This window comes from Canis lupus, chromosome 13 (genome assembly GCF_003254725.2).
Source record: "Canis lupus dingo isolate Sandy chromosome 13, ASM325472v2, whole genome shotgun sequence".
Lineage (NCBI taxonomy): Eukaryota > Metazoa > Chordata > Mammalia > Carnivora > Canidae > Canis > Canis lupus.
In genome coordinates this window covers 30,125,648-30,152,218 of record NC_064255.1, presented here as the reverse complement: position 1 = coordinate 30,152,218, position 26,571 = coordinate 30,125,648, and the positions used below count along the sequence as shown (strand labels likewise).

Sequence of the window (26,571 nt, the reverse complement as noted above, 5' to 3'; positions counted from 1 at the left end):
GCCAGGATCGAGTCCCACGTCGGGCTCCCTGCATGGAGCCTGCTTCTCCCTTGCCTGTGTCTCTGCCTCTCTCACTGTGTCTTTCATAAATAAATAACATCTTAAAAAAAAACAAAAACCCGAGATGAGTATTTACTGCCAAAAGGTACAAGTCTCTCAAAAGGATTTAATCCGGGCAAAGGACAGTAATGCTGGAGACCAGAGGAGGGAGGATGGCAAGAACTTCCCCCTCTGCCCTCTCTCTGCTGTGGCCACGAGCACCTCTGTTGATCACTTAAAATCCTCCTTGAAGAGGTCACCGGTTATTATTGAGAATTGTGGAGTGTAAGGACCTAGGAGGGGAGAGCTGGGGGCAGGCCTCCTCAGACTCCCCGCTCCTCCCTCACGAGGGATTTCGCCTTGGGTCCCCAGGCTGCTCCCAGTCACGGTGGGCGTCCCTGGGCAGAGGAGGACAGCCAGGCCCAGGCATGTGACGCCGTCAGCGGTGACAAGGCCAGACACCTGTGCCCTGCGTGCCGGGTCCATGAGCCACCTTCACTCCACTGTGTCACGGCTACTGCTGTGCCCGTTTTCCAGATGAGGAGACTGAGGCTCTGATGCTTCCCAGGCAGTGGTTTCAGGTTGCCTGGCAAGCAAGCGGCAGGACGTGCAGCTGCCTTCTGAGAGCAGCGAGCCCCTCCGAAAGCCCACGCTCGGCCTCAGCCCGTCTCTGGTTACCTGCGGCAGGTCTCCCCTGCGCCTCCTGCAGCCGGGTCTCATTTGATGTGGGATGAAACGAGGGACGATGAAATATTGATCGGCCTCGCGACTGACGGGCGCCTTGGCATGGAGAGAAGCAGTTTGGAAAGTGGAGCTGGTGCTCAAAGGCCTCTAATTGGTTTATCCACGAGGCTTAACCTCTGGTATCGAAACACTCATTGTGAGAGATGGTCCTGGCCTGAGAGGTCCGGTGGGAACAGGTGCATCGCCTGGTTTCCCAAGGACAGAGCCAACCCAGAGGAAGTGCCTGGGAAGGGGAACTAGGAGGAGTCACCTTGGCCCATCTGTTGGGTGACAGGTCACTGTGCTCCTGGGCTGATGTGATCGGGTCCCGCTTCCCCATCCAAGCTTGTCCTATAGAATCACCTGTCCCCACCCCCACCCCGGGCACGCTCGTGCCGCACTGGCCTCCACACTGAGGACGACCAGCTTGTTTCTGCCCTGTGATCTCCCTCCCCCTCTCCCCTCTGCCTGGGCTCTGCTTCCTTCACCCCTGCCTTGACAGGCCGACTCATTCGGAGGCCCAGCCGAGTATTCACTGCAGGGCTCCTGTCGTCCACCGTCATGCCTCCCGCTTTCATTCTCCGCAGAAGCATTCACTGGGGTCTGCTGTTTGATTTGATGCATAAGCTCCAAGAGGACAGGGGCTTTGCCTCGTTCACCAGTGTATCAGCAGTATCCAGACTGGGGCCTGGCACGTTCTGGGCCCCGACGAGTCCTTGCTAACTGACCGACGACTCCCAGTTGCTCATTATAAAGCCAAGGGTTTGGACCAGATGGTTGCTGGGGAGATTCCTTGCTCTCGAAATATTCTCTGAACTTGAAAGCATTTTGGGCCCAAGGCTCCCTCTTACTGGCAGTCACTGCTCAGACCAGCCTCCTGCAGGGATCTGAGTTCCCTCCTAGCAGAGCCTGAGGCAGGCATTCGGGTGTATGGGGATTACTAATGAGGTGCTCCAGGACCGGGGGCGAGGGGGTGAGGGAGACAGGGGAGGGCAGGGGGAGAGATGCCGAGCAGGGACAAGCCTCAGCTGAGCCCAAGGGAACCCTGAGAACAAAGCATGCCCACAACAGGGTTGGCTCCACACCCAGGCCAAGGATGCCAGCGTCGTGTAATCCCAGGCACCTCAGTCATCCTGGGGGCTGCCCAGGGTGAAGGGGGCCAGGCCAAGGGCACCTCCCAGGCAGGGCACTCCTGTCCAGCCGGGGCGATCCTCTGGAGCCACCGGCCACAGCAGCTAAGGGGGGATGGCCGTTCAGGCTGGGCGCCCACAGCATCTGCTCCGCGGGGACCTGGAGCCTTCCAAGTAGCCTGACCCCAGCTAAGAAAATGAAAACCTGAAACCTGCTTTGCCAGGTGAAGGGACTGCAGAGGTCACAGGGAGTAATCTGCTACCTCAGGAAAGCCCGGCGCTCTTGGTTACCAACCCCTTGCCCTACTGGGCCACTCAGGTTTCCTGCTTGTCCCGTAGGCCAGCCTTCCTTTCCGGAGAGGAAAAAAGTAGCAAATTTTCTTTTCATAGTGTCCCTACTATGTGCCAGCAACTATTCTGGGAGCTTTGCATGTGTTGCCACACTTTAACCCTCTCCATAACCCCGCGAGGCAGCTCTGATGGATGCCAGACGGTCTGCCAGGCATAAGCCCTGGCCTTTGAGGTCCTACACCTCTGGCTCAGGGCCTCACAGCTCGAGGGCGACAGTGGGAAAATCTCATCCACGTCCTCTGGGCCGAAGGCTGTGATCGATCTTCTCACCACACTGAGCTCAGGTGGGGGGAGCAGAGGCCTCCCTCTGCCTACAGTCTTCGAGGGCTACTACTTTCCTTTGGGATAAGGCCAAAGCTCTGGGCCTGGCTTCCCAGGCCCCTCTGTGTTATGCCACCTTCCTTCCTGCTCTGTTGCATCCTTCGTGTTGCCTGCCGCCACCCTCCCTGTGGTGCGAAGGGGGAACTAGCATTTGCTCAATGCCTCAGAACATCAGCTCTTGCGTGGGGAGCCCTCACCCTAGGTCCAGGCGAGGTATACTTTGTGTGTGTTTTCTTGGGGAATCCTCACAAGAACCCACATGGCTAGCCCTATTTTTCTGGCCTTTGAGATGAGAAAGAGGGATTCAAAGAGGGGAAGTAACATGCTCACATTCTCACAGCCAGTAAGTAGGAGGAGGAAGGATCGAACCCCAACCCCTGTGCCCTTACCTACCAGTCCAGGGCTCACCAAGATGACTTTCCCAGTGATGGGAATGGTCCATGTTCCCATCCTTCCAGTCCAGGAGCTACCAACCACATACGGCCATTAAGTACTAGAAATTTTGTTAATGTAGTGGAGGAACTAGATTTTACATTTTATTGAACGTTAATTAAAAGTTGCCGTGTGTGACCAGTGGCTGTGCAGACCTGTGAAAATCCATTTTTTTTAAGATTTTATTTATTTTTTATTTATTTAAGACTTTTTAAGATTTTATTTATTTAGTAGAGAGAGAGAGAGGCAGAGACATAGGCAGCGGGAGAAGCAGGCTCCATGCAGGGAGCCCGATGTGGGACTCGATCCCAGGATCCTGGGATCATGACCTGAGCCAAGGGCAGATGCTCAACCACTGAGCCATCCAGGTGTCCGAAACCTGTGGAAATCTTGAGGTGTTGCTCTACTCGCTTGCTAAGACATGAGCCTGATGGCAGATGCTGGAGGAAGACACGAGTTCCCCGGATCCGAGACAAAGGACTTTCTTGCTCACAGCACAGCAGGGCAGCCTGAGCTTCATGTTTGCATCATTTCCACTTGTTCCCCAAGTCCAGTGGCTTTGCTTCACAGATGAGGGACCATGCTTGAGCTTTTATAATGGGCTGCAAGCAAACCTCCCCAACTTGCCCCCTGGAGGGAGACATTATAATGGTACTGGATAGTAAGCAAATCTGAGCTCTGCTCCAGAGGGACCCGTTACCTCTTCCTGCCATTCTCCAGACATCCTTGAAGAGATAGCCCAGAACAGAAGCTTCCAGTGCTTCTGCTCGTAAGACACCTGGACGTGCAAGAGACCAGAAGGAGTTGTCTCTCAATGGTGGCTGCTATGTTGGGCCGTGGCAGCTCTGGGCCATCTATGGTGTCCACTCAGAGATGCTCCACGTGTCTTCCACCATTTGCTACCCTCCAGGAGTCTGTGGGGTGGGCCTCAGTTTCCCCCAGTTTTCAGATGAATAAACATGAAGCTCGCTTCAGTTACGCTCCCTGAAAGTTGAAACCGTGGACTCCTCTACCTATGACTCATTGTCAACTCCGCCCCGCTCCCTGCAAGATAAAAACGAACACAAAAGCTCTAGGCCTCTGTCCTCCTTGCTCCCTTTCAAAGCTTTACCCTACAAGACTCTGGAATTCCTTTTTCTTATTTTTTTAAGGTTTTATTTTTATTTATTCATGAGAGACACAGAGAGAGGCAGAGACACAGGCAGAGGGAGAAGCAGACTCCACACAGGGAGCCCGATGTGGAACTCGATCCCTGGACTCCAGGATCATGCCCTGGGCTGAAGGCAGATGCTCCACCGCGGAGCCACCCAGGCGTCCCCCTGGAATTCTTTTTCTCTTCTGTCTTGTCGAGTTCTTCCCATCTTTTCTAGATCCAGGGCCAGGCTTGCCTCCTCCATGAAGCCCTCCCTGTCCAGCACTGGTCTGTTTCTTCTCTAACATAAGGCATCCAGTCTCATTCTCTTGACTGGCAGCTCTGGAGAGCAGTGCCTTCCTTCCTGTGCAAACTTTCCCTGCGTAGTGCCTGCTCCAAGGCTTGGGGGGAAGCAGACCAACAAGCGGGGACCCCCCCCCAAAAAGAAAAACCAAACATCTAGCAACTGCCAACTCCTATTTTATGCTCTGAACTGTATTCACAGCGGATTAGCCCACTGCCCAGTCCAGGAGCCAGTGTGTGTGAATAGGACTGAGTTTCCCGGAAAGGGAGGGAGTGTTTTGAAGTGACTCAAAGGAAAGCTTGTAGAATTGTGGAGTTTTGGTAAATCCGCCCACGAGGATAGAGAAACTTGACATTTGCCTTCCAAGCCAACATGAAGCATGAGTCTCATTTCTTCCTAACTGAGCAGGAGGCAGCTGAATGATGCCTGGGCAGGTCTCTGGAGACCAAAGTTTTGGTCCAAGTTCTGATGTTCACCAGCTGTGTGACCTTGGGGAAGACACTCCCCTTCCTGGGCCTCAGTGTCTCATCTATGAAGTGGGACTGGAATGGAAGAGGAACCAGCCCCTAACAGTACCTTCCCACCCTTCTTTACCATCTCTGGGCCTGGGAGAGCCCATCTTCTACGTCACCAGAACCAAGTGCCTCCCGGCTCCTCCTCCCTCATCTACTCCCTGCTGCTTCCCTGAGCAGGACCAGCCTCTGGCCTTCCTCCTGTAGGGACGTAGACCTGCACACTGGCTGGCCAGGGGAGCACTGGCTGTTAGATGTGCTGAAAAGGGAGCACTTGATTTGACCCAGGCATGTTTATTTGACTTTGACACATCACCCCATCATCCCATTTGGCAACCCCAGTCCCAGTGGGTCTTTACTATGTTAGGCACGATGCTGAGAACTTCATATCATCTCTTGCAGAATCCTTGCAAGAACTCCAAGGTACAGGTGTCATTTTACCCTTATTTTGCAGAGAAGAAACTGAGGCACAGATAAGTGAAAGCCACAGAGCTGGTGCATAACAGGGCTTGTGCTGGACATCAGATGTCCCGAGCACCTACTCCATCCTTACACATTGACGATTGGTTGGAAGTAGGATAATTACAAAAGGAGCCCTACATATGTCAGCTTTGCTGCATAACAAACAATCCCCAAATCTCAGTGACTTACAACAAATGTTTCTTTCTTGTTCACATTACAAGTTGACTGAGGATCAATTGCAACCCAGCGATGTTCCTTGAGGTCTTTCTAAGGCCTGGGCTACAGGTAGTCATTATCTAGGACATGCCATGCTCATGCCAGAACTGAAGACTCCACAACAATAAATAAATAAATAAATAAATAAATAAATAAATAAATAAATAAATAAAAGTAAAAAACACATTATCCAAATTACATCTCCTGCTTGGAGATGGTACACATGTTAACTGTTCACATCTCACTGGGCAAAAGCAAGAGACGTGGCCAAGCCCAACATCAATGGAGTGGGGAAGAATCACCCTCTCACAGTGACAGGGGAGGGGGTGGGTGGGGGAATAAATATTTGCATATACAATTGGCCATCAAATGCTGGGCCCTGCAGCCAGATTCCTATGTCTGACCACTGGGCTCAACTATTACTATTTGTGTGGCCTTCCAGAAGGTACTTCTCCTCCTTAGGCTCAGCTTCTTCATCTGTAAAATGGGGATGATGATTACAGCCCTGTGTGAGTCTCCTGGGGCTGCCACCACAAAGTTCTACAACTGGGTGACTTAAACAACAGAAGCGTATTTTTTTGTAATTCTAGAATCAAGATCAGGGTGCCATCAAAATTGGTGTCTCGTGAGACTTCTCTTCCTGGCCTGCAGACTGGCACCATTCTGCTGCATCCTCATGGGCCCTTCTTGTCTGGGTGCACTGCGAGGGCTCTTCGGTGTCTCTTCCTTTTCTTATAAGGATGATTAGGGCCGTACTCTTATGACCTCATCGAACCTCAGTTACCTCCCCATAGGCCCGATCTCCAAAATACAGTCACATTGAGGTGCTGAACAAAAGCTAGGTCTCTATTAGTGCTTGGCTGGGGCTTGTCCCACATTATACTGATTGGGCATTTCCCTGCAGCAGTGATTCCTCAATTCCATCTATCTTTATGTCCTTGGCACTTATCCCTTGGCACAGACCAGGTGCTCAGAAAACACATTTTTGGAATCCTACAGTGAACCAGGAGGCAGTTAATGGCAGCCAACCAGATTTGGGGAGCCCTGAGCATTGCTAACCTGCCAAGACTTAAGGCATGTCACTGTCTCCAGGCTCCACCTTGCAAGACAAGGGTTTTGCAAATGGCAAGATTTCATTCTTTTTATGGCTGAATAGTATTCCATTGTATTTCTACAACCACATCTTTCTCCATTCATTTATTGATGGAAAATTTGGACTGCTTCCATAATTTGGCTATTGTCAATAATGCTACACTAGGTAACCTATAGAATTCTTGAATTACTACATTGTGCACCTGAAACTAATGTAACACTGTATATTAACTACACTGAATTTTTTTTTTTTTTAAAGAAAAAGGCCAAAGATTTTGCCAGCAAAATCTCATCAGATTGCATTTTCGTACAGCCTTTTGTGGCTACACCAGGGTAACTGGGCAATCTTCAGGACCAAAATAGACTCGGATTCTTTTTTACAAAGATGCTGTTGTAAACTTCAAAGTGGCAGTTGTAATTCTCCGAACCCCTCCCAGAAATACTGTCTCCCACCAATAAAGCACCACAATGACCCTGCATGACAGGGCTGGGTGTGGAAGGACATTAGGAGAACTCGCTCTTACTGCCCTATATCCAGGAACGTTTTTGGGACTTATTCATGAGTCTGGGTATTTATCTCGAGTAGCCAGAGACAGAACCACCAGGCTCAGAGCTACCTCTTGGGATTCAGTGGTGACAACCCAAACTCTACGTTTCTTCTTCCTAATTTGCATCTGGCCTTGCTTAGGATCTACTAGCTAAGGAGAAAAAGATCAAGGGACATGGGGACAGCCCTTCTTTCAAAGTCTAATGTGGTTCAACTCAGCTCAGCTCAGCAGCGTCAGGGTAGATGGCACCATGTGCAAGTTCTGAGCCTCTTCCCAGGTCACTGATAATTAATTATTGGCATGATGAATAATTTAGTGCATTTTGACTCTCACAGGCTCGATTTCCTCCTCCGGGAAATGGGAGCAATGAGACTTTCCATAAGATGTGTGGTACTTGGCCCAGAGCAGACAATGATGATGGTGATGATGACAGTGATGGTGATGATGATGATAGATGATAATGATGGTGATAATATGATGATAATGTTGATGGAGATGGAGATGATGATGGTGATGGTGATGGAGATGATGATGGTGGTGAAGAAGGTGATGATGGGATGATGATGATGATGATGAAGACGTGATGATAATGATAATGACAATGATGATGGTAATGATTGTGATGGTGATGTGATGATGATGGTAATGGAGATGATATTGATGGAGATGATGATATGATGGTGGTGGTGGTGATGGTGATAAGAGATGATGATGGTGATGATGATGATATAATGATGATGGGGATGGTGAGGATGGTGAGGTTGGTGATGGAGATGATGATAATGGCTATGGTGATAGTGTTGATGGAGATGGAGATGATTCTGAAGCTGCTGGTGGTGGTGGTAGTGATGGTGATGGTGGCACCTTACCCCTTAGAGAGCAATAGTACCTGCCAGGCATGCCTTAAACACTTTATATATGTTGGCCTTCTTAATCTTCTCAGCAACTGGGGAGCTAGGCACTATCATTCTCCCTACTTTACAGATGAGGAAACTGAGGCAGGGTGCAGTAAGTGGCTCACTGAAGGATACACAGCCAGGAGTGACAGGCTGGTGGTCTCCAGCCATTGCCTCAACGGCCTTGAGGCTCACCCAGTGTTAGTTACACAGGACCACATTCCCCTCAAAGCTCCCCTGCATGTGGTGGGACAGAGGGTGCCAGCAACACATGCCGCTTATTCTGGAAAGTAATTACTTTTAATTAAACCTTCTTATACTTTTAAAAAATTTCTCCTTTTGTGTTACTTCCATGGAGAGTAAGAGGCAAGCCAGCCTGTCCTAGGCACCCACTCCCTCCTGCTGGCTGGGGCGGCCGCTATGTAATATTAACATCCATGGGCCTCTGGGTCATCCATTATTGACGTGCAGAGGTCAGCGGGCTCAGGTCCATGGGAGCAGGTGTGCTCAGGTGAGGGGGAGAGAAAGGAGCCCAGGTGGTCTCGACTATTCAGAAAGTTCTCTTCTTGCTTGCCTTGGCAGTGCACATAACTAAAATTGGAACGCTACAGAAAGTTCTCTTCATCCCCACTCCCAGAGGGAAAGCATTTTGCATGCCTCACAGGTGACAAGAGCCAAGACAACAGGCATGTGGCTGCATCGGCTGCAAGCGGGGGATTATTATTCATCCCACAGCAGAGTGGGGGTGTTTTCTTCCGTCCTTATGACTGTTTAGGAAGGGCCCGCCCCTGTGTCAGCATCTAGAAAAAAAAAGCTCAAACAATAATAACACCTCCCTAAATCTCAGATTCAAGTCACCTCTCCCTTCCCAAAATGCCCAGCTGTCAGATTCCTGCCAGTTAGAATATTCCAGAATCAGACCCCCCCCCACCTCCATGTGATCTGGGACTTGCCACCAGGTCCATTGCAGGAGCACCCGAAAAGTCCTCTGTCCTCTGTTGTGGGGGAAGGATGGTTTCCAGCTCTGCTCTGTGCCCACCACTCCTGTGGCCCCACCAGGCCACCCTGCATGAGCCTCAGTTTCCTTCCTGTTGCGATGGGAGGCTGGGGCAGCCGTCAACGGTGTATGTGTAGAGTGACTAACCCTGCCAGGTGCCCAAGAGGTCACCGGATGAGTGCACGCCAACCCCTGGGCCTTGATCTAAGGCAGGAAGTGGTCTCGGAGAGGAGGCAGGATGGTGCATGCTTTCACTTAACGGTTTGGAGCACTGAGCCCTGCCACTGTGTTCCCCTGCCGCCGGCCCCGCGCTCTGAAGGCGACCGCTGTCCTCTCCCGACGCCGGGGGCCCAACAGGGCCCTGCCATCAAAATAGCACTTCACATTCACTCTGTGCCTGTGAGCTGAGGATGTCGCCAGCACTCTCTGGAGAGACCCTCATGCCTTTTCCCTGCGGTGAGTCTGAATTATTATTATTTTTTTAATTTTTCAGATGAAGAAACTGAGTCTCAGAGAGGTTAAGGAACTCCCCCGAGGTTGCACCACTGGTAAGTGGCAAAGCTGGGATTTGAACCCTGCTCTCTGTGGCTCCGGAACCTGTGCTTTTAATTGCTTGCCTTTCTCTGCCTTCAGCTGTATCGGAATGGTTGTTCCTCCACCGCCCCAGTGTGGGAGGCCTGTGACCCGGTTATTGTGTCTCTCGCTGTGCCTCCTGCAGGACTCAGGACACAGTAGGCTTTCCAGACATACAGGATGTTTCCAAGGTGGTCCTTTCTTTTTTTTTTTTTTTTTTTTTTAGATTTTATCTATTTATTTGAGAGAGAGAGAGAGCATGAGTGGAGGGAGGGACAGAGGGAGAAGCAGACTCCTCACGGAGCAGGGGGCCCGACTCGGAACTCCATCCCAGGACCCTGCCATCATGACCTGAGCCAAATGCAGACGCTTAACCTACTGAGCCACCCAGGTGTCCTGAGAGCTGTCCTTTCTAAACCCCATGCTGCCGGGCAGTGTTCAGGAAATGAGAGGTTCCTCTAATCATCAGAAAGTTCTGGTTAACCCAGTGTTTTCCCTTTTTGCTATATTCAAGGGCATCAACAGGTCACTGGCACAGACAGCACAGGGAGTGCGTTCCGTGCCTGACCCTAAAGCATGTCTAACATTCCGCTTCTGTGCAGACCATCCAGATAGATTATTTCGACGGTGGTTGTGTCTTTGTGATTCAGAAAGTAGGACACTGGACTTCGTGGTGGGAAGGAGGGCGCGGGGGGTGGGGGGTGGAGGGGGCGTCCAGCCTGGGCTGACACCAAGCAGGCCCCCGATGCCCACATCCTGTTAGGGCCCCCGATGTCCCACATCCTGTTAGGGCCCCGCCAGGGGCTCACCCTCTCCCCCTCCAAGCCTTTTCCAGGTCCTCACTGTGGCTCTGACCGGATCTGTTCTCTCCTGGTCCCGCTGCTTCTCACGTCCCCTCCCTCCCATCACTAGGGGTGCCCGTCTCCTCCTCTCTTCCTTGAAACCCACTCTCTTGTTTTTAGAAGATTTCCTAGAACCTGTTTCTGAAAAAGCTTTGAGAATGAACAAGCCCCACTTAGTAACATGACCGCAGATGAACTGCCTGATTTGGTCTCCTGAGTCCTCAGAGAAAACTCTGGAGTGGGGGTGGAAGTGGGCGTGACTTTGATTTGCAAACCCTCTTTGAGGGAGTGAGGGGATCCAGCAGCTGGACTAGGGGGTTCCCACCCCCACTCACCCGGAAAAGCTGTTTAACTAGCTAGTTTCTAGCTAGTGTGTGAATTTTTTTTTTTTGGTGGGGGGAGGTAAGTGCCTTCCCTTGCTGAGCCTCAGTTTGTCCGTCCATACATACAGTGGGATCCTCAGCTGTGGTTTCCAGGCCAGAGCAGCAGTGAGATTTTGATGATTTGATGAATGTCATACAGTTGCTCCTGCTCCTGAGTTGACAAAGAAAAGGCATCAGGGTGGGGAACCGAGAAGGGTGGTATTTGATAAACGATCCCACGCTGGTCTGGTCGGGACAAACCCAGAGCTGCACACACACACCTCTGGGGGGCTGGGGGGGATGGGGAGTGAGGGATGAGCCCCTCCGCCCCCATGGCTGACATTCCACGATTCCCTAGAGGTCACTCCGAGGCTCCCGGTCCTCTGGGAAGCAGGCCTGCGGGCCCCACAGCAGAGCCAGGTGCCCCCGTCATGTGCTGTAGGCCCCACATCCTGCCTCAGCCACAGAGGACCCCAGGAGGCAGGACTCTGCTTCCTTGCCACCGCCCTCCGTGGCTGCACAAATGCACCGTGTGGTTTTGTAGTATTTTTGGTTTTGTCGTTTTTGCAAAAGCCAAAGGAAGTCTGTAGGCCGAGCCCTATCTTCCCCTCCAGAGGGTGTGCTCGCTCAGGGGCAGGCAGGCCTCCAGCACACGGCCCCGGGTTGGGAGGGCACCTGCCCGGAGCTGGACACTGCCCTGGGTCGCCCGTGGACAGGGCTGCTTTGAGGTGGTCACTGTCACCCTCCCATTTTCTTTTTTTTTTTTAAACTTTATTTTTTTATAGAGATGCAGAGAGAGAGAGGGGCAGAAACACAGGCAGAGGGAGAAGGAGGCTCCACGCAGAGAGCCTGATGTGGGACTCGATCCAGGGTCTCCAGGATCACGCCCTTGGCTGCAGGCGGCGCTAAACCGCTGCGCCACCAGGGCTGCCCCCTCCCATTTTCCATATGAGGACATTGAGGCCCAGGAACGACCAAGGACCTCCCTCCGCCCCGACAGACACACAAGGCACAAACCCAGACGAACCTCTGCTTTCTGAGCTCTGAGCACTTTTCACCCTGCCTCCGGCCCGCACATGTTGTTGAGAACCACTGTTGTTCCCAGCACGGGGGACATGGCAGTAAGGGACCCGGGTGAAAAGTCCCTGCTCACCTGGTGCGGGGAGACAGACAAACAAAGGAGTTCTGTGCATGGTGAAGTGTCATTTCACGATTAAGTCTGTTGTGGGAAATGCAGCTGGGCAAAGGGGGCAGTGATGCTATTTTAGGGTGATCGGGGAAGGCCCCTCCAAAGAGGGCATTTGGGCAGAGCCCTGAATACAGCCAGGGAACACGCCGTGTGGATTCTAGGGTAAGAACATTCTAGGCAGGGGGCACGGCGTGTGCAAAGGCCTGGGGCCGGCATAGCTACCAGTCTCTGCTGCCTCCTCCATCTGTCACCCTCCCAGTGTCTGCAGGGGTGAGACAGGTGGTCTTGGCTGTGTGGCAAGGAAAATGGAACAGAACTGAATGGGGCAGAAGGCAGGTGTGTGTCGAATAGGAAGCTACTTGTCTTGTTCCTTAATCCTCTGCATTTGAAGTAGTTCCCTATTGCTATGTATTTTTTCTCAAACCAGGACTCTGGTCCATTACTTCAGGCTTGTCCTTCCAAGCCGGGCAGAGCCTGGATTCCAGAACTACAGAAATAGAGCAAGAACTGGGGCTGGCGCTGTACCACTGACCTTGCACTGACCTCGGGAGGGGGAAGTCCAGCAAGTAGCACCTGCTGGAGGTAGGGGTGGAGGTGGGGAGGTGAGGGTGGGGGAGGGGCAGAGGTAGTCACATGTCCTGCCCTGAGGGGGCAGGCGGGGGCGGGGGGCCACTTGTGCCGTCTGTGTTGATACTGATGCCTGTCTGGCACCTGCTGGGGCCGTTCATGGGCCAGGTGTGCTGGAAGGGACGTGTCTGGAGAGTTCTGGACCCCAGGTTCTAGGCTTGCGCGCCCCCACAGACTCATGCACAACCTTGGGCAGGTCGCATCCCCTCCCTGAGCCTTGATTTCCCTGCCTGGAAGAGGAAGCAGAGACGTATGGTCCTCCCCGCGTTCCTCTGTGATCCTGAAATGCCACCAGCCTCTGCCTCGGAGGCAGGCAGCAGCCAGGTGCTGGGACAGAGCCTTCAGGCAGCTCCCCTTTGATTTTGTAGGCCCGGGGGTCTCTCAGCAGAGGGATAGGGGGGGGCGCGACCTCTGCGGTCCTGCCTCAGGCTCTCAGTTAAGAGCCTCCAGCAGTCCTCCTCTCTCAGCCTCTCCTCCCTGATCTGGGTTCTTGTGGCGGTGGAGCCAGCAATTCATTTCCAGGAGCGGAGGAATGTCCCCCTTTCCTTGGGGCCCAGAAGGGTTCCATGAACTGAATCTCATTCAGCTGGAAAAAGAATAATCAGAAAGCAGTTCTGCTTGGTCACTGGCCTGTGAACCCCTTGAATGTTTCCCAAAAGGAACACTCCGAAGAGCCCCCCTGGAGGAGGCAGCCCGGGCCCTCCTGCCACCCCCCGAGTGAGTAGCGTGGGGGTCGACCAGCAGGCCCACCGTGAGTCAGCATCATCGGCTCAGCCTCCGTCCGTCTCCCCACGAGGCGGGTCCCCATGCGGGCACAGTCCCAGAGACCTTGAACTAAACGAGACGCGGTCTGTGCTCCCAGTGGCAGGTCAGGTTCAGTCTGACCACTTGCTTCATTGGCTCGAACTCCAGAGAGTTCACGGCCCAGTGGACTCTCAAGGTTGCCAAAATGTAGACGTTCCGACATTTCGCCTCTCTCGTGTTTTCTCCTTTCTGTGATGTCTGCCCCAGGGTCATTGGCTTGGCCTTCTTTGATCCAATCGAATTTTCTTTTACTGCCTTCCTTCTAGTACATCCTTGTCTCACATGAATTTGGGTGGTGGGGGGTGGAGGAGTGGGGGAGCAGGAAGGGGAGGGAACCAGGGAAGTGTTCCTGGGCAGGTGGCACTGGAGACTTGGACTTCATCAGCTGGGGGACATGGGAGCCAGAACGTCACTCCATCCCCAAGGACATTTTGCTGATGATAAAATTCAGCCTTTGGTAGCAAACAGTAAACGAGCCCTCTTTTAGTCCCAGAGGAAGACGTGACCTCGTGCCTTGCGACCGGTGGCTGTAGATGCAGCTCTGAAGAATGATCCAGATTGGGATCCCTGGGTTGCTCAGTGGTTTGCGCCTGCCTTCGGCCTGGGGAGTGATCCTGGAGTCCCGGGATCGAGTCCCACATCAGGCTCCCTGCATGGAGCCTGCTTCTCCCTCTGCCTGTGTCTCTGCCTCTCTCTCTGTGTGTGTGTGTGTGTGTGTGTGTGTGTGTGTGTCTCATGAATAAATAAATAAAATCTTAAAAAAAAAAAGAATGATCCAGATAAAAGACAGTCAAGGTCTTAGATTTCTTAGTGCCAAATAAGACACGTAGGAATGCAAGAGACCCATGGAATGGTGTCTCTCGACAATAGGGAGGCACTAAAAATGTCTAGATTTGAATCCTAGGTCTATCACCTGTGAATCGTGAGATCAGGCAAATTGCAATTGCTCAACGGCATTTAGCCTCAGTTTTACTACCTGTAAGGTGGGTTAGTACCCACCTTTCAGGCGATTATTCGAGATTATGTAAGATCACTGTTCTAGAAACACGGTAGGGAACAAAATAGAGTCTGAGCTCAAGGGACCTAGGTGCATGGAGAATCTTTTCAGCTGTCTATAAGGATATAACCTTGGGAAAAGGCAGGTGAAATGCTTAGTGTGATAGACATCATGATTCAGGGATGCAGAGGGTGGAGGGATAGTCTCTCCCGGGAGCTGACGTGGGACCCAGCATCCTGACTTAAGTGATGGATAGCCTCCTATCTGGGAGGAGCACTGGGCAGGGCACACAGCCTGGGCACAGGTCCCGTGCTTGCCATCTTGCGGGAGGGCACGGGCTGGTAGGTCAAGTGAGCAAACAAAAGGCGTGGAGAGTGGAGTCGGAAAGTAGGCAAGGACCAGCTCTAGTAGGATCCTGCAGGCTGTGGCAAGAGCCTTGGATTTTATGCTCGGTGGAGACTTTTGGGCAGTGAGAGGCATGAGCAGAGAGGGGCGTGGAGGGTCTGGAGGGCATGTACGGTCCGGGCTTTGAGTTTATCCAGTCCCCCTCTTGCTAACTGAGAAGCTAGCCTGTTTTGAGGATCCCGGCTGACTCGGTGAGGCTCCTGGGTGTAGACAAGGGACTGTTGTGGGTGCGCTTGCGTGGATCACCTTTGAGCTTTACACTTGTAAAATGTAAATTTGGGGCAAGACGACAGTTGCAGATCCTGAGCTCTGGAAACAGCAAGGAGGGAAGGTTCCTGGGGCCGGGTCAGGTCACGGCTTATCTGAAGGCCTCATCTCTCTCTCGGCCTACCTGTCAGATGGGGAGAAAATGAGCAGCCGGGCGTACTCTGTGAGCCTCGTGAATGGAAGTTGAATCTGAAGACCGTGTGCTTCTTATCTGCATTAGCAAGAACATTTTATTCGAGGCAAATTACGCTCAGAGACTGAGATGGTCTTTGCCAATAATTTAGCACAGGTTCACGGCGGGAATGATAATTTATAATAGTAATATTTCGCAACCCAGTAGTCTATAGAATAATGTCTTTTAATAAGCCAGTAAAGGAATAACGTGCTCCGAGCCGATGATCGATTACGCTTCCAGGTAGAAGGGTGATGAAAGGAGGAAAGCCCAAATGTAGTCAAGGTCTGTGTACCTTTCTATGAGCTGCTTATCTGCAGATTTGGTCTTTTTTTTTTTTTTTTTTTAGTTGGTCCTTTCTAAGTAGAAGCTGCCGGCTTAGGTCCCTGGATGCTGGGGCACCTGCCTAGCCAGCGGGCTTTGCCAAGTGAGGCGGGCTGCTCCGAAGGTTAGTGCCCTGGGGACTGTCACGCGGCCTGCACCACTGCCCACAGGGTCGAGCCTCGCCAAGGCCGAAACCGGTGTCCTTCTCCACCGGAGACTGCTGAGGGGTTTAATGCCACTGCCACCTGGGAACGGCCTGGCCAAGGCCGGAGCGAGGGTCTCAAGATCTCTGGAGAGTGATTTAGGTCAGCAAAGGGGAGACCTGCCCGGACAAAACATCCAGTAACTCCTCACCATTCTTGGTATTTAAAGTTCAAATGTCCAGTGTCGTAGCTGCTGCTCCTTAGGCTCTTACTGCCAAGTCCCCAGCACTCGGGACCCCCACCAGCCGCTGGGGTCCGAGTGCTTCTGGACGACAGATGTCGATGGCGACATCCTGACCCATCCCGACACAGCCTCCTCGAGGGAAGCCAGCTCACCCCGAGGTCAAAACAACTCTGCCAAAATCCTAAAGAAGTGCAGTTGAAATCGTAACAAAGCAATGCACAGCCAAGAGGAGGCGAACTCATCCCGATGGGTCATCGTTCTAGGTTTTTGATTATTCCTTTTCCTTGCAGAACATAGCAATGTTTGATACGTAGCTCTGGTGCACAATGCACACGCACAGCCACCGATGCAGAATTTACCCGCCAGCGTCTCCCCTGGTAAAGGACGCTGTTGGTCACTCACTAGGGCAGGGGAGGAGAAGGCACAAAGGGTCAGGACCCCAGAAGGCTCAAGAAAACAGTGAAAGGAAGCATGTGGGACATCCCCTCTCCAGATCTGGTCCCTCGTCCCACCCGGGGCCATACAGCTGGTGGGAGCAGTGGCTCCTCTCAGCATCCCTCACACACATGCTCGGGAGGTCCCGGCGTCAGCCCACAACTCTCAGAGACAGGGAAGCCCCGGTGAGGTCCCCCAGCTGGCAAAATGTAAGGGCAGGCACTCGGATCGCGGTCCCTGAGTATGCTGTGCTCCACCCAGCATCATCCCGAGGCCACCTGGTCTAGCCTTGGTCTCTCTGTGACCCCAGGGATAGCAGCCAGCCTCTCCAAAGCCCACCCCTCCCCGCCATGCCATGCTGTAGGAGGTAAGAGGCCACCTGTTTTAAAGCAAAGTGGGCAGAACAAGAAAGTGCCCTAAAGGCGCTGTGGGCCCCACGTGGGAGGCCCTTTGATGGGGAGCCGGGGACAAGGGACAAGCCGTGCAGTCCCCTGCCCCCAGGGCTCAGCAGAGACGCACGTGGGGTGGGCGGAAGCCTCCCAGTGTTGACTGTCGACTGGGGGACCAGCTCTGCTGGAGCAGGGGCACCCCAGCCTCCAGAGCATTCACCTGTCCTGCAGGTCAGCAAGGCTCACTCCTTTGCTCTCTCCAGCTCTCCCTGCCCTCTCCATGGATAGAGGGTGAGTAGCCATTGTGTGCACCTTGCAGGGGTCAGGGGGAGTGGGGTTGAGTGGGGACAGTCCCCCTGCCGGTGTGGACGTACCCCCAGGGGAGACCATGGGCTCCACCACCTGAAGGGCAGATACTTGGCATGAAATGCTCTGGTTTTGTGGGTACGCTTGCATGGATCACCTTTGAGCTTTACACTTGTAAAATGTAAGACCCTGGGCCAAGTGGCTTAACCTCCCCGGACCTCCATTTTCCCATCCGTAAAATGGGCAGATTAATGGATTCAACGAGTTAACAGGAATAGAGCTGACTGGGCGTGAAGCCAGTGACGGGAAATGCCTGCTAGAGAAGGGACATCCCGGGTGGCTCAGCGGTTTAGCGCAGCCTTCAGCCCAGGGCCTGATCCTGGGGACCCGGGTTCGAGTCCCACATCAGGCTCCCTGCATGGAGCCTGCTTCTTCCTCTGCCTGTGTCTCTGCCTCTCTCTCTCTCTCTCTGTGTCTCTCATGAATAAATAAATAAAATCTTAAAAAAGAAATACAGAGGAGGGATCGGATGGGCTGATGACCCCTGCAGAGGCCAGAGCTCTTCCCTGCTGCTGCCCTCTCGGAACTCCTAAGGCACGTGCTGTGACTTTTCCGGTTTTGCGCAAGGGGCCGGGATGGCTCAGTGTGGTCAGGGGGCAGTCCAGGGTCACAGAGCTGATGAGCCTTTGGAGCTGCCCCCCCCCCCCGGTGGCTCTGCACTTTACCATATGGCCTCTAGGCCTGAGGTGACTGCATTTGTCTGCTGTTAACCAGGCGAGTGACCCTGAGCAGGTCCTCTAACCTGTCTGAGCCCATGTGGCCAGTAGGTGCTAGACGATGAGCCTGTCTTCATGATGGCTAACGACATGGGGCAGGAAGTGATGCCGAGGGGACAGAGCTGGCTGGCCGTTCCCAGGTCCCAGCATCTCCCTATTTGCTTTCAAATACCGACGGCGCAGGGGATAGGCGCCACTTAAGGTACAGCACACGCAGCACAGGCTTTGACCCGAGGTGGGATCCGGATCCCTCGCTGTGCGCCCTTGAGCGTGTGCCCTTGGCTGCCGCTATGCAAGATGAAGTGTCATCCCCTCGCAAAGCTGATGTGATGATTGAATGAGCCCCCAGGAGAAGCAGCATCCCTCCGGGTGCTGGCACACAGCTGTGGATGTTAGGGGACAGATGTCCCTGCCCTCTCCCCACACGCTTGGGCATGGATTTCTCCAGGACTCCCCAGCTCTGGATGCCAAGACTAGAATCTCATTCTGTCCCCTTGGCTGCTCCCAGCTCTGGGGACACCTCCCACACCCTCGCCCCACGTGTTGGGTCACCACTGGCCTCTGGCCCCTCCTCGCTGGGCCCCCCACTATCCCGAGTTGCCCTGGGCTTTTGTGTTTCCTGCCCTGAGCCACACAGGGCTGCCCCGTTTTGACTGCTCTGAAGCAGCCTGGCCTGTGACATGAGTCTTGCCCATCTGCTTCAGGCACCTACATTCCCGGTCCTCCTAGAGAGCTGCTCGGAAGTCCCTTGTCAATGAGGCATGATGTCCCTCCTCTCCCCAGGGTGAGCTCAGGTGTGCTGGGAGGTAAACAGGTGGCTCTTTCTGATGATAGCTGCCCTCTGCTTCTCCCGAGAAGGGGCTCCCGGGGGGCGAGGCCAGGACAGCTGTACCCCAGTGACCCCACTGGACATCACGACACCCCTTCAACCCTTGGTTTCTGGGATCATTTGTGCCAGACTCGTGCTTGTCGCCTGGGGCTCCTGCCCATCTCCAAACTCTGGGGGTTGCCGGGCTCCTGCAGCTGGGTCAGCCTCTGCATTTATCCTGCAATCTGAATTCCCATGCTGGATGTCACCAGGGAGCCTTCAGGAGCCTTCTGGATGCCCCTATAAATGGTTAGGGTTAAAAAAAAAGTCTCTCCTTGGAAGTCGGGGGACTGGGAAGACCTTACCCCAACTTTCTAAACCTTCACTCCAGACCAGCCAGGACTCCAGCCTGTCACTTCCCCGGGAGCTCTTTAGAACCAGCCACAGACCCCTAAGGCAGGGCTGGGGTGGGGCCTCAGATCTCTGAACGGTCTTTCCTTTGCCAGGACGTCGGCACCACCCAAATTGGGGAAATGTCCCCCTTTATTTTCTGGTGGGGGCAGGTGTCAGCCTAGACGTGCATATGTAGTCCTGACCACATTGCACGCCTTGAGTGTCGGGTGGTTGTCTTCAGACTCTGAATCTAGCACCGCTCAATCTACACACATAAGAAGATTTGCGGATTAAAATTCCTTTTGTGCAGCTCAAAATATGAAAATATATCCACTGCTTCTCATATGACCCTAATCCTGGTTAATCATGTTTGTTGGGGGCGCTTCTCCAAGCCGCCTGGTCTGAACCTCACTACTGGTGCTGCAGGGGATCTTTGCTTTCTCCTCCAGCAAGCAAGCAAGCAGGCAAGAGGTACCAGGGTAAGGAGAGGAAGATTGTCGAGCGCAAGGAGGGGGCTCTCGATCTCTCAGTACAACCTGGGTGTGGGGACCTAGAGAGGGTATCCTAGGGCCTCATCTATAGAATGGGATGGGTAGTATTACCTTCCCCATAGGACCTGGAACCGTCTCTTGCACGCCCTGGCTAGTCCCTAAGAAGCCGTGTAGCCTCCTCTCAGAGCCCAGCTACCTCGCCCCCCTCAGAGCAGAATGAAGGGTACCTGCCCCGAAGATCCCCTGGGCACCTTGCGCAAGAACGTCCCAGATACTGACACTGCCGGATGGGCCGACTCCGCACGGATAAGATGGGGAGGCGGTTGAGGCTGCAAAGCCATCCCCAGATACGGAAGTGCCCCCACCTGTGGCCACAGAGCTGGTTAGAGATACTCTATGCGCCTTTGTCTGCTGGCAAAACCACAAGGATTGTCTCTGACAGCTTGATATCGAAGCCTAGCAGGAGTCAGAGGGCCGGTAACGGGAGAGGCAGGTGAAACCGCGGCAGAGAGGGGCTCCGGAGTGGGTGGGGGGCCAGCCCCAGTCACCCCCTGGAGCAGCCACGGGCTGCAGGGGCCTTGCCCGGTGGCTCGCCTGCATCAGCTGCACGGCCTGTAGGAGGCAGCGCCAGGGAGGCGGCTGGAGGTTGTCACCCGGGGAGTCCGGGGCTCGGGCTCATTAGAGTGCCTCCTATTGGGACCTGGAAGGTGGTGAGCCCGGACCCCCAGGGGAGCCCAGGGGGGGAGCCTCTGGCTCTGTCCCTGCCATAGACCATCCCAGTGGAAGACCTCCTGAGGGGTGAGTTCCTGGGCAGCAGTTGGGAAGATTCCAGAAAGATCAGCTCCCCGAGGTGGGAGGGGAGCCAGGGCTCTGGGCATCCAGCTGGCCCGGACCAGCTCTTCATGGGAATCGCAGGAGCCTGCCAGGGCTGTTCCTAGAGGTACAGGGCACACCTCCAGGCCTGCTGCCTGCAACAGGAGGGGCCCACAGGCCACCTATGCCCCTCGGCAGGATGCAGGTGGTGTGCTCCAGGTGGGCCTGAGGGTGGGGTAGAGAAACTGTGGGGACCAGCCCATCCCTGGGGATGGAAATCGTGAGTGTCTCTAGCCCTAGGGCTAATTAGGTGAGAGGATGAGGTCAGAGATGTCACTAAGACCCTGGGACTGACCAGTGTATGCAGGGACAGGTGGGAGCCCCCAGCCTCTGTCCCCTTTCTCTCCAGTCTCCCACCTGCGTTCCCATGGGCCACACCCACCGCAAGCCCCCCGGGGTGGGAGCCCATTGATGCAGGCCCTAGGGTCAGCCCGGGACACGGAGCAAGGCGGGAAAGACAGAGGGAAAGCCCAGATGCCCAGCTCCCCGCCTGAACACCCCCGCCCCCCCAGGAAGGCTCGGGTGCACACGTTCAGGGCTCCTCGACAGCAGGGCCAGGAGAGGTGGCGCCGTGGGAGGTGCCCTTCTGGGGGCCCTGACTATGCATCCCAGCAGCGTGGCCCAGGCAGGCCATGACCTCCCTTAGCCTGACTTGGAAACCTCACCATGTCATACCCTGCCAGGGGCTTGCTGTGGCCCCCAGGGTGTGGCCCAGCCCGCCCTCCAGCTCCATTTTGCATCTTTCTCTCTGGGGTTCTGCTGGGCTTGGCCTTCTCTCTTTCAGTTCCTTCGGACTCACCCACTCTTCCCCCACAGACCTTTTTTGCACCAGCAGCTGGCCCGGAGGCTCATCTTTTCTGCCCCGTGACCCATCTGTCGTGCAGACCTCAGGCCATTACCACTTCCTGGGGACACTTGCCAGCTGCAGCCCATGCCCACTTCCCTGTGGCACTGCAGGTGGCCGTTATCAGTCAGGGTTCTTGAGGGAAACAGACCCTACAGAATAGGCGTACACATATTCAGGAATTGGCTTAAGTGTTGTGGGACTGGCAACTTCAAAATCCATAGGGCTGGATGGCAGGCTGTAAACTCAGGCAGGATTAGATTTCTCTGTTACGGTGCTGAGATGAAATTCCCTCTCCTGGAAGCCTCTGTTTCCTTCGCACCTAGGGCCTTCAACTGATTAGATGAGGCCCACCCACATTTTGGAGGATAATCTCCTTTACTTCATGGCAACCACATCTATAAAAATGCCTTCACGGCCACACCTAGACTAGCGTTTGACCAAGCATCCGGGTGCCATGGCCGAGCTGAGTCGACTCATGGATGTGATCCATCTCAGCCTTTCTTAATTCTTCGTGTGATTCCTGAATCATCTCAGCCTCTGCCCCCACTCTGTTAGGTTAAGTTTCCTGAGGGCAAGGGTGAAGGTCATCTACTTTCTCTAACTGTTGTTTTGTGCAGCGCTTGACAGAGCGGCTGCTGCACAGCAGGTGCCCCGTAATCGTTGTGTAAGAGAATCAAAGGGAGAGAGAATCCGTGGCGGGAGTGGCGGGGTGCAAATCAGAGTGAGGTGTCCATCTGGTGCACGGTAACTGTGCCTGACAAGTGTTCTGCTTCGCACAGGCCTCGCCTTCATTCTGAACCCTGCCCCTACCCCCCAATGCATACACATGCTTCCTAGTTTCTCAGATGTACGCTGAGGCCGGGGCGAGGTGAAATTTCCCCAATATTAATGTCGATAACAGCTCTCATTTCCTGAAGGTCAGGATCGTTCTGGACACTTTCTATATCCACAAACCCTCAGCACTGATTCTCATGCATATTATATATATTCAGTATTCTAGGTGACATTTTTATAACGTGGAGGCTACATGTTATAGTCTGTTTGGAAAGTGACCGTCCGTGCTAACCACGTATGCATTAATTTTTTTTCTCTCTCTCTCTCTCTTTTTTTAAGTTTTTATTTATTTATTAACAAGAGACACACACAGAGAGGCAGAGACACAGGCAGAGGGAGAAACGCTTCTTGCAGGGAGCCCGATGTAGGACTCAATCCCAGGACCCTGGGGTCACGCCCTGAACCAAAGGCAGACGCTCAGCTGCTGGGCCACCCAGGCGTCCCAAATTTTTTCCTCGTAACTGAGTCTAGGGTGAGCACAGGCTGGCATTGTCGTCTCATTGTAGAGGAGGCCCAGAGATGCGGACTGACCTAAAGTCCTGAGGTGGCTCCGTGTCACTGCCAATCGCGGCGTTGCCGCCCCCGCGTGGGGGCTGTGTCCTTCGTCCCCTGTCCCCTGGGAGGCTCAGGAAGGAGCGAGGCCCCAGGGTCAGCACACCTGCTGGCTGGGTTAATCAGAAACCCAATATTTACTCTGGGAGGAGAGAAGCTGCTGCTCCCCACTCTGCAGTGTCAGGGGAGCCTGTCACCCCTATTTACCCTACGGCCTGGGGACCTCCTCTCAGGCCTCACCTCACCGTGGCTGGGTTTCTCTTGGGTGATGTTTTGGTCTGGGAACAGGGTCCAATTGCAGCATGGCTGGCCTGTCTCCCCACCCCCACTCCTGGGGAGCAGTGAGGCACTGAGGGCGTCCAGGTCTGGGCTGGGCCATGGGGATACGGCTGCCAGCTTTGTGGCTGACTCAGAGTGGGTGGAGCTGAGCTGGAGGGAGCCCACCGGGGACCGAGCCAGACAAGCAGGGAGGGCCTGAGCTGGGGCCCCTGCTGATCCCATCAGTACTGGCCAGTGGGGCTCCTCACCTCTCCTGCAGTTCAGATGCCAGGCTCAGGGCAGGGCGGGCCCCTGGACACCACTCTCTGGCCTCTGTCTCACCTGCAACCCCTCTTCATAACCTGCCAGCAGAGGGTCTCGGACAGGGAACTCGATGGGGCCTCTGTTCCTGCCTCTGAAAGATGGAGGTGATCCCCGGTACCTGTCGTGGGGCTCTGGCAACTGGATCGACTGCTTAGAATAGGGCCTGCCAGAGAGAACACCCTACTACTTACTGTTAATGGAGTAACTACAGCCTTACAGCCACCTCAGGGGCAAGGGTGGTTTCGACCCCATATTTATACAGACCAGGGACTCGAGGCTCAGGCGGCCCACGTACCATCCCCGGGATCACACTGCCAGGGGCTCCCGGCCCTCGGATTGTTCTGCAGGGCCTCACCCCTGGCTGCAGCAGCTGGACCAGCTCCCAGACCTCTCCACCTCGGCCTCTGCTGGCTCTTGCTCTGTGTAGGCTCAGACGCCTCCTGAGCTCCTTCCATGGGAAGCGAGCGTGCAAATAGCCACGCCAGGGGCAGCTGCGTGAACAGAGCCAGGCACGTCTTGGAATCTGAGGCCTGGGCCTCCTCTCAACGCTGGCGCCCCATCTCTTGTCAATGAACAAGTCATTTCCCCTCTCTGAGCTCAACCTCTACATCTGCCAGAAGAAATGGGGCTGAGGGGCCCCTGGGTGGCTCAGGGATTGAGTGTCCACCTTTGGCTCAGGTTGTGATTCTGGGGTCCTGGGTCCCACATCAGGCTCCCAGCATGGAGCCTGCTTCTCCCTCTGCCTATGTCTCTGCTTCTCTCTCTGGGTCTCTCATGAATAAATAAATAAATTCTAAAAAAAAAAAAAAAAAAAAAAAAAAGAAAGAAAGAAAGAAAAAGAAATAGGGCTGAAAGGTAAGGGTGAAGGTGTTGGGCTCCATGTGAGAAAACAGAACCCACTGCAGTAATAATGCTTAGGGAGCACTTGGGATGTGCCAAGTTCTGCTCCACACACTTGACTTCCATGGCCTCATGTTTTTCTTGCTCCAACCCAGGGAGGTAGGTCCCCTTCTTATCCACATGCTGTGGACAAAGAAACTGAGGCAGAAACTTTAAGCAGCAGGATTGGATTCAGGGCATCTGGTGCTTGCAAAGTTGTTGGAAAGGTGGCAGGAGGGGAGTCCTTATCCTACTGCTGGAGGCCGAGGTCCAGAGGCCAGGAAATTACAGGAAGCCAAGTGCAAAAGCCAGCCCAAAGGTGAGGGAGGCGGGTGGTTCTGGGTCTGATGCTCTGACCATGCCACCGCCTCCACCGCCGTGGGAAGGACAGCCCTGCCTCCCTTTTGGCTGTCCATCGATTATTGGCTCCAGAGCCCTAAGGGCAGGGGAAGCTGGGACATGTGGATTCCAGACTTTTAGACCCTAACGTAGAGGAGAAGTCACAGAAGAGGGAGGGAAGAGTCCTCGCTCCAGTAGACTATCCAGCCCAGGAGGCCTTGGAAGCAGCAAGAAACAGGAGGATGCCCTACTGCGCTCATGTGCAGGCAAGGTTGATACTCTGAGCACTAACCTTTGCACAGAGAATTTGGGCCACTTGACCTGCAGGCTCTCAGAGGTCATGGCCAGTAGTACCAGAAGCAGTCCAGTCCCTCAAGGGATGGAAGCAGGTAATGGAACAAGTTGGGATCATCATTTTCATAACACCCCTCGGTGGTTCTTTCATGTCTGATTTCATGTGTTCTTTTTTTTTTAAGATTTTATTTATGTATTTGAGAGAAAGCAGAGCTAGAGGGAGAGCACAGGTGGTAGGGGGTGGGGGGACAGAGGCAGAGGGAGAAGCAGACTCCCCGCTGAGCAGGGAGCCCGATGTGGGACTCCATCCAAGGACTGTGGGATGGTGACCCAAGTTGAAGGCAGACCCTCAACCGACGGAGCCACCTAGATGCCCCTCATTTGTTCTTTTAAATAATTACTAGGAAGGCAAGTCAGGGGTTCTGCTGGATTTTTTTTTTTAATGAGGGCCTGGACCTTGGAGAGGACAGAGAATTGACATTTATAATGGGCCAACTCTGTGCCAAAGATTGGCCGGTCGCTTCTGTGCAGATCTTTTTAACCCACCACAACCCTCCGTGTGGACCCTAGTAGTCCCACTTCTTGGATTCAGGAGCCAGTATCAGAGCAATGAAGCACCTTTCCCATGAGCACAGAGCCAGAAATGGGAGGAATTGGGACTTGAACCCGGGTCTTCTGACAACTGTTGACCGTGACCCACTAGCAGGTGCCTCATAGAAGCAGATTAGGTGGGTTCCAGGTGTCCGGTGAACAGGCCAGGGCTGGAGAGCAGTTCAGGGAAGAATGGATCTTCTTTGCTAGAAAGCCTGGAGCCCTTGACCAGTCCGTTCTGATTCCGTGCCACCCTGGGCCACCATGTGAAGCAGCCAGGACATCGTGGGACCCGGTTTTCAATGATCGGAAGGAAGGCTCATGGATGCTAAATCCCCGTAACTACTCATCATGTTCTCGGGGTACGTTGAGCTGGGAAGTCGTCCTCGCTGTGTGTCCTGAAGCTGGTGTGTGTGTTGAGGCAAAGTGAAAGCAGATGGAGCCGGGGGCGGGGAGCTGGTGGCAGACCAAGGGCTGCAGCTGCGGCCCTCTGCCTGTTGATTTGCTGCCTTCCCTCCCACCATCTGCTCGCTTGGCTTGGTGTGAAGAGATTTGATTTGCATGGCACCTCTGGGGCTTCTCTGGGCCCCGCCCTCTTCTCCAGATTTTTCCAAGCTCCTAACACACCCAGGACTCTGTGCCAGGCACCAGGCATCTAGAGAGGCAGAGGAAATGCACTGTGGCCTCCACTTCCAGCAGTGGCAGAGGCTTGTGGACCATTTCTCCTAGCAAGGACTATTAAAGCTGAATGAGCTAGAAATCCAGCTCTTTGGAGGCATTAAGAGAACAGCCAAGGCAGCTAGCACTTGAGAGGTGAAGATCCCTGGGAGGAGGGAGATGGATGGGCTGACCCCGGTACTCCTGCTGCCTTCCTGCTTGAAGGATGTGCTGACTCGTAGGAGGCTCCAGAAGCAAGCAGAGAACAGCAGCTTGGTGTGGGGCCATCTCACATGGCTGGGAATAAAGCAAATTAAATAAAAATTAAAAATAGAACTCAGGGGGCAGCTAGGTGGCTCAGGTGGTTAAGCATCTGCCTTCAGCTCATGTCATGATCTCAGGGTCCTGGGATTGAGCCCTG

The 26,571-nt window shown here is 54.0% G+C and overlaps 1 protein-coding gene across 17 annotated transcripts in view; it reads left to right on the top strand.

Annotated features, from left to right (window-relative positions):
* The window catches only part of ST3GAL1 (ST3 beta-galactoside alpha-2,3-sialyltransferase 1), a 97,261-nt gene that overhangs the window by 45,751 nt on the left and 24,939 nt on the right, over positions 1-26,571 (top strand). For 6 of the 17 annotated variants that reach the window (XM_025450340.3, XM_025450339.3, XM_035716184.2 and 3 more), the window contains exon 3: positions 9,649-9,703. The exons of 2 other annotated variants lie outside the window; for them this stretch is intronic. The gene's annotated coding sequence lies outside the window, so the exon portion shown is untranslated. Of the gene's footprint in view, positions 1-9,412; positions 9,612-9,648; positions 9,704-12,548; positions 12,704-15,742; positions 15,842-25,703; positions 25,856-26,571 lie in introns of those variants that run through there. 9 more of the 17 variants (XM_049092769.1, XM_035715909.2, XM_049092767.1 and 6 more) reach the window with 6 other exon arrangements.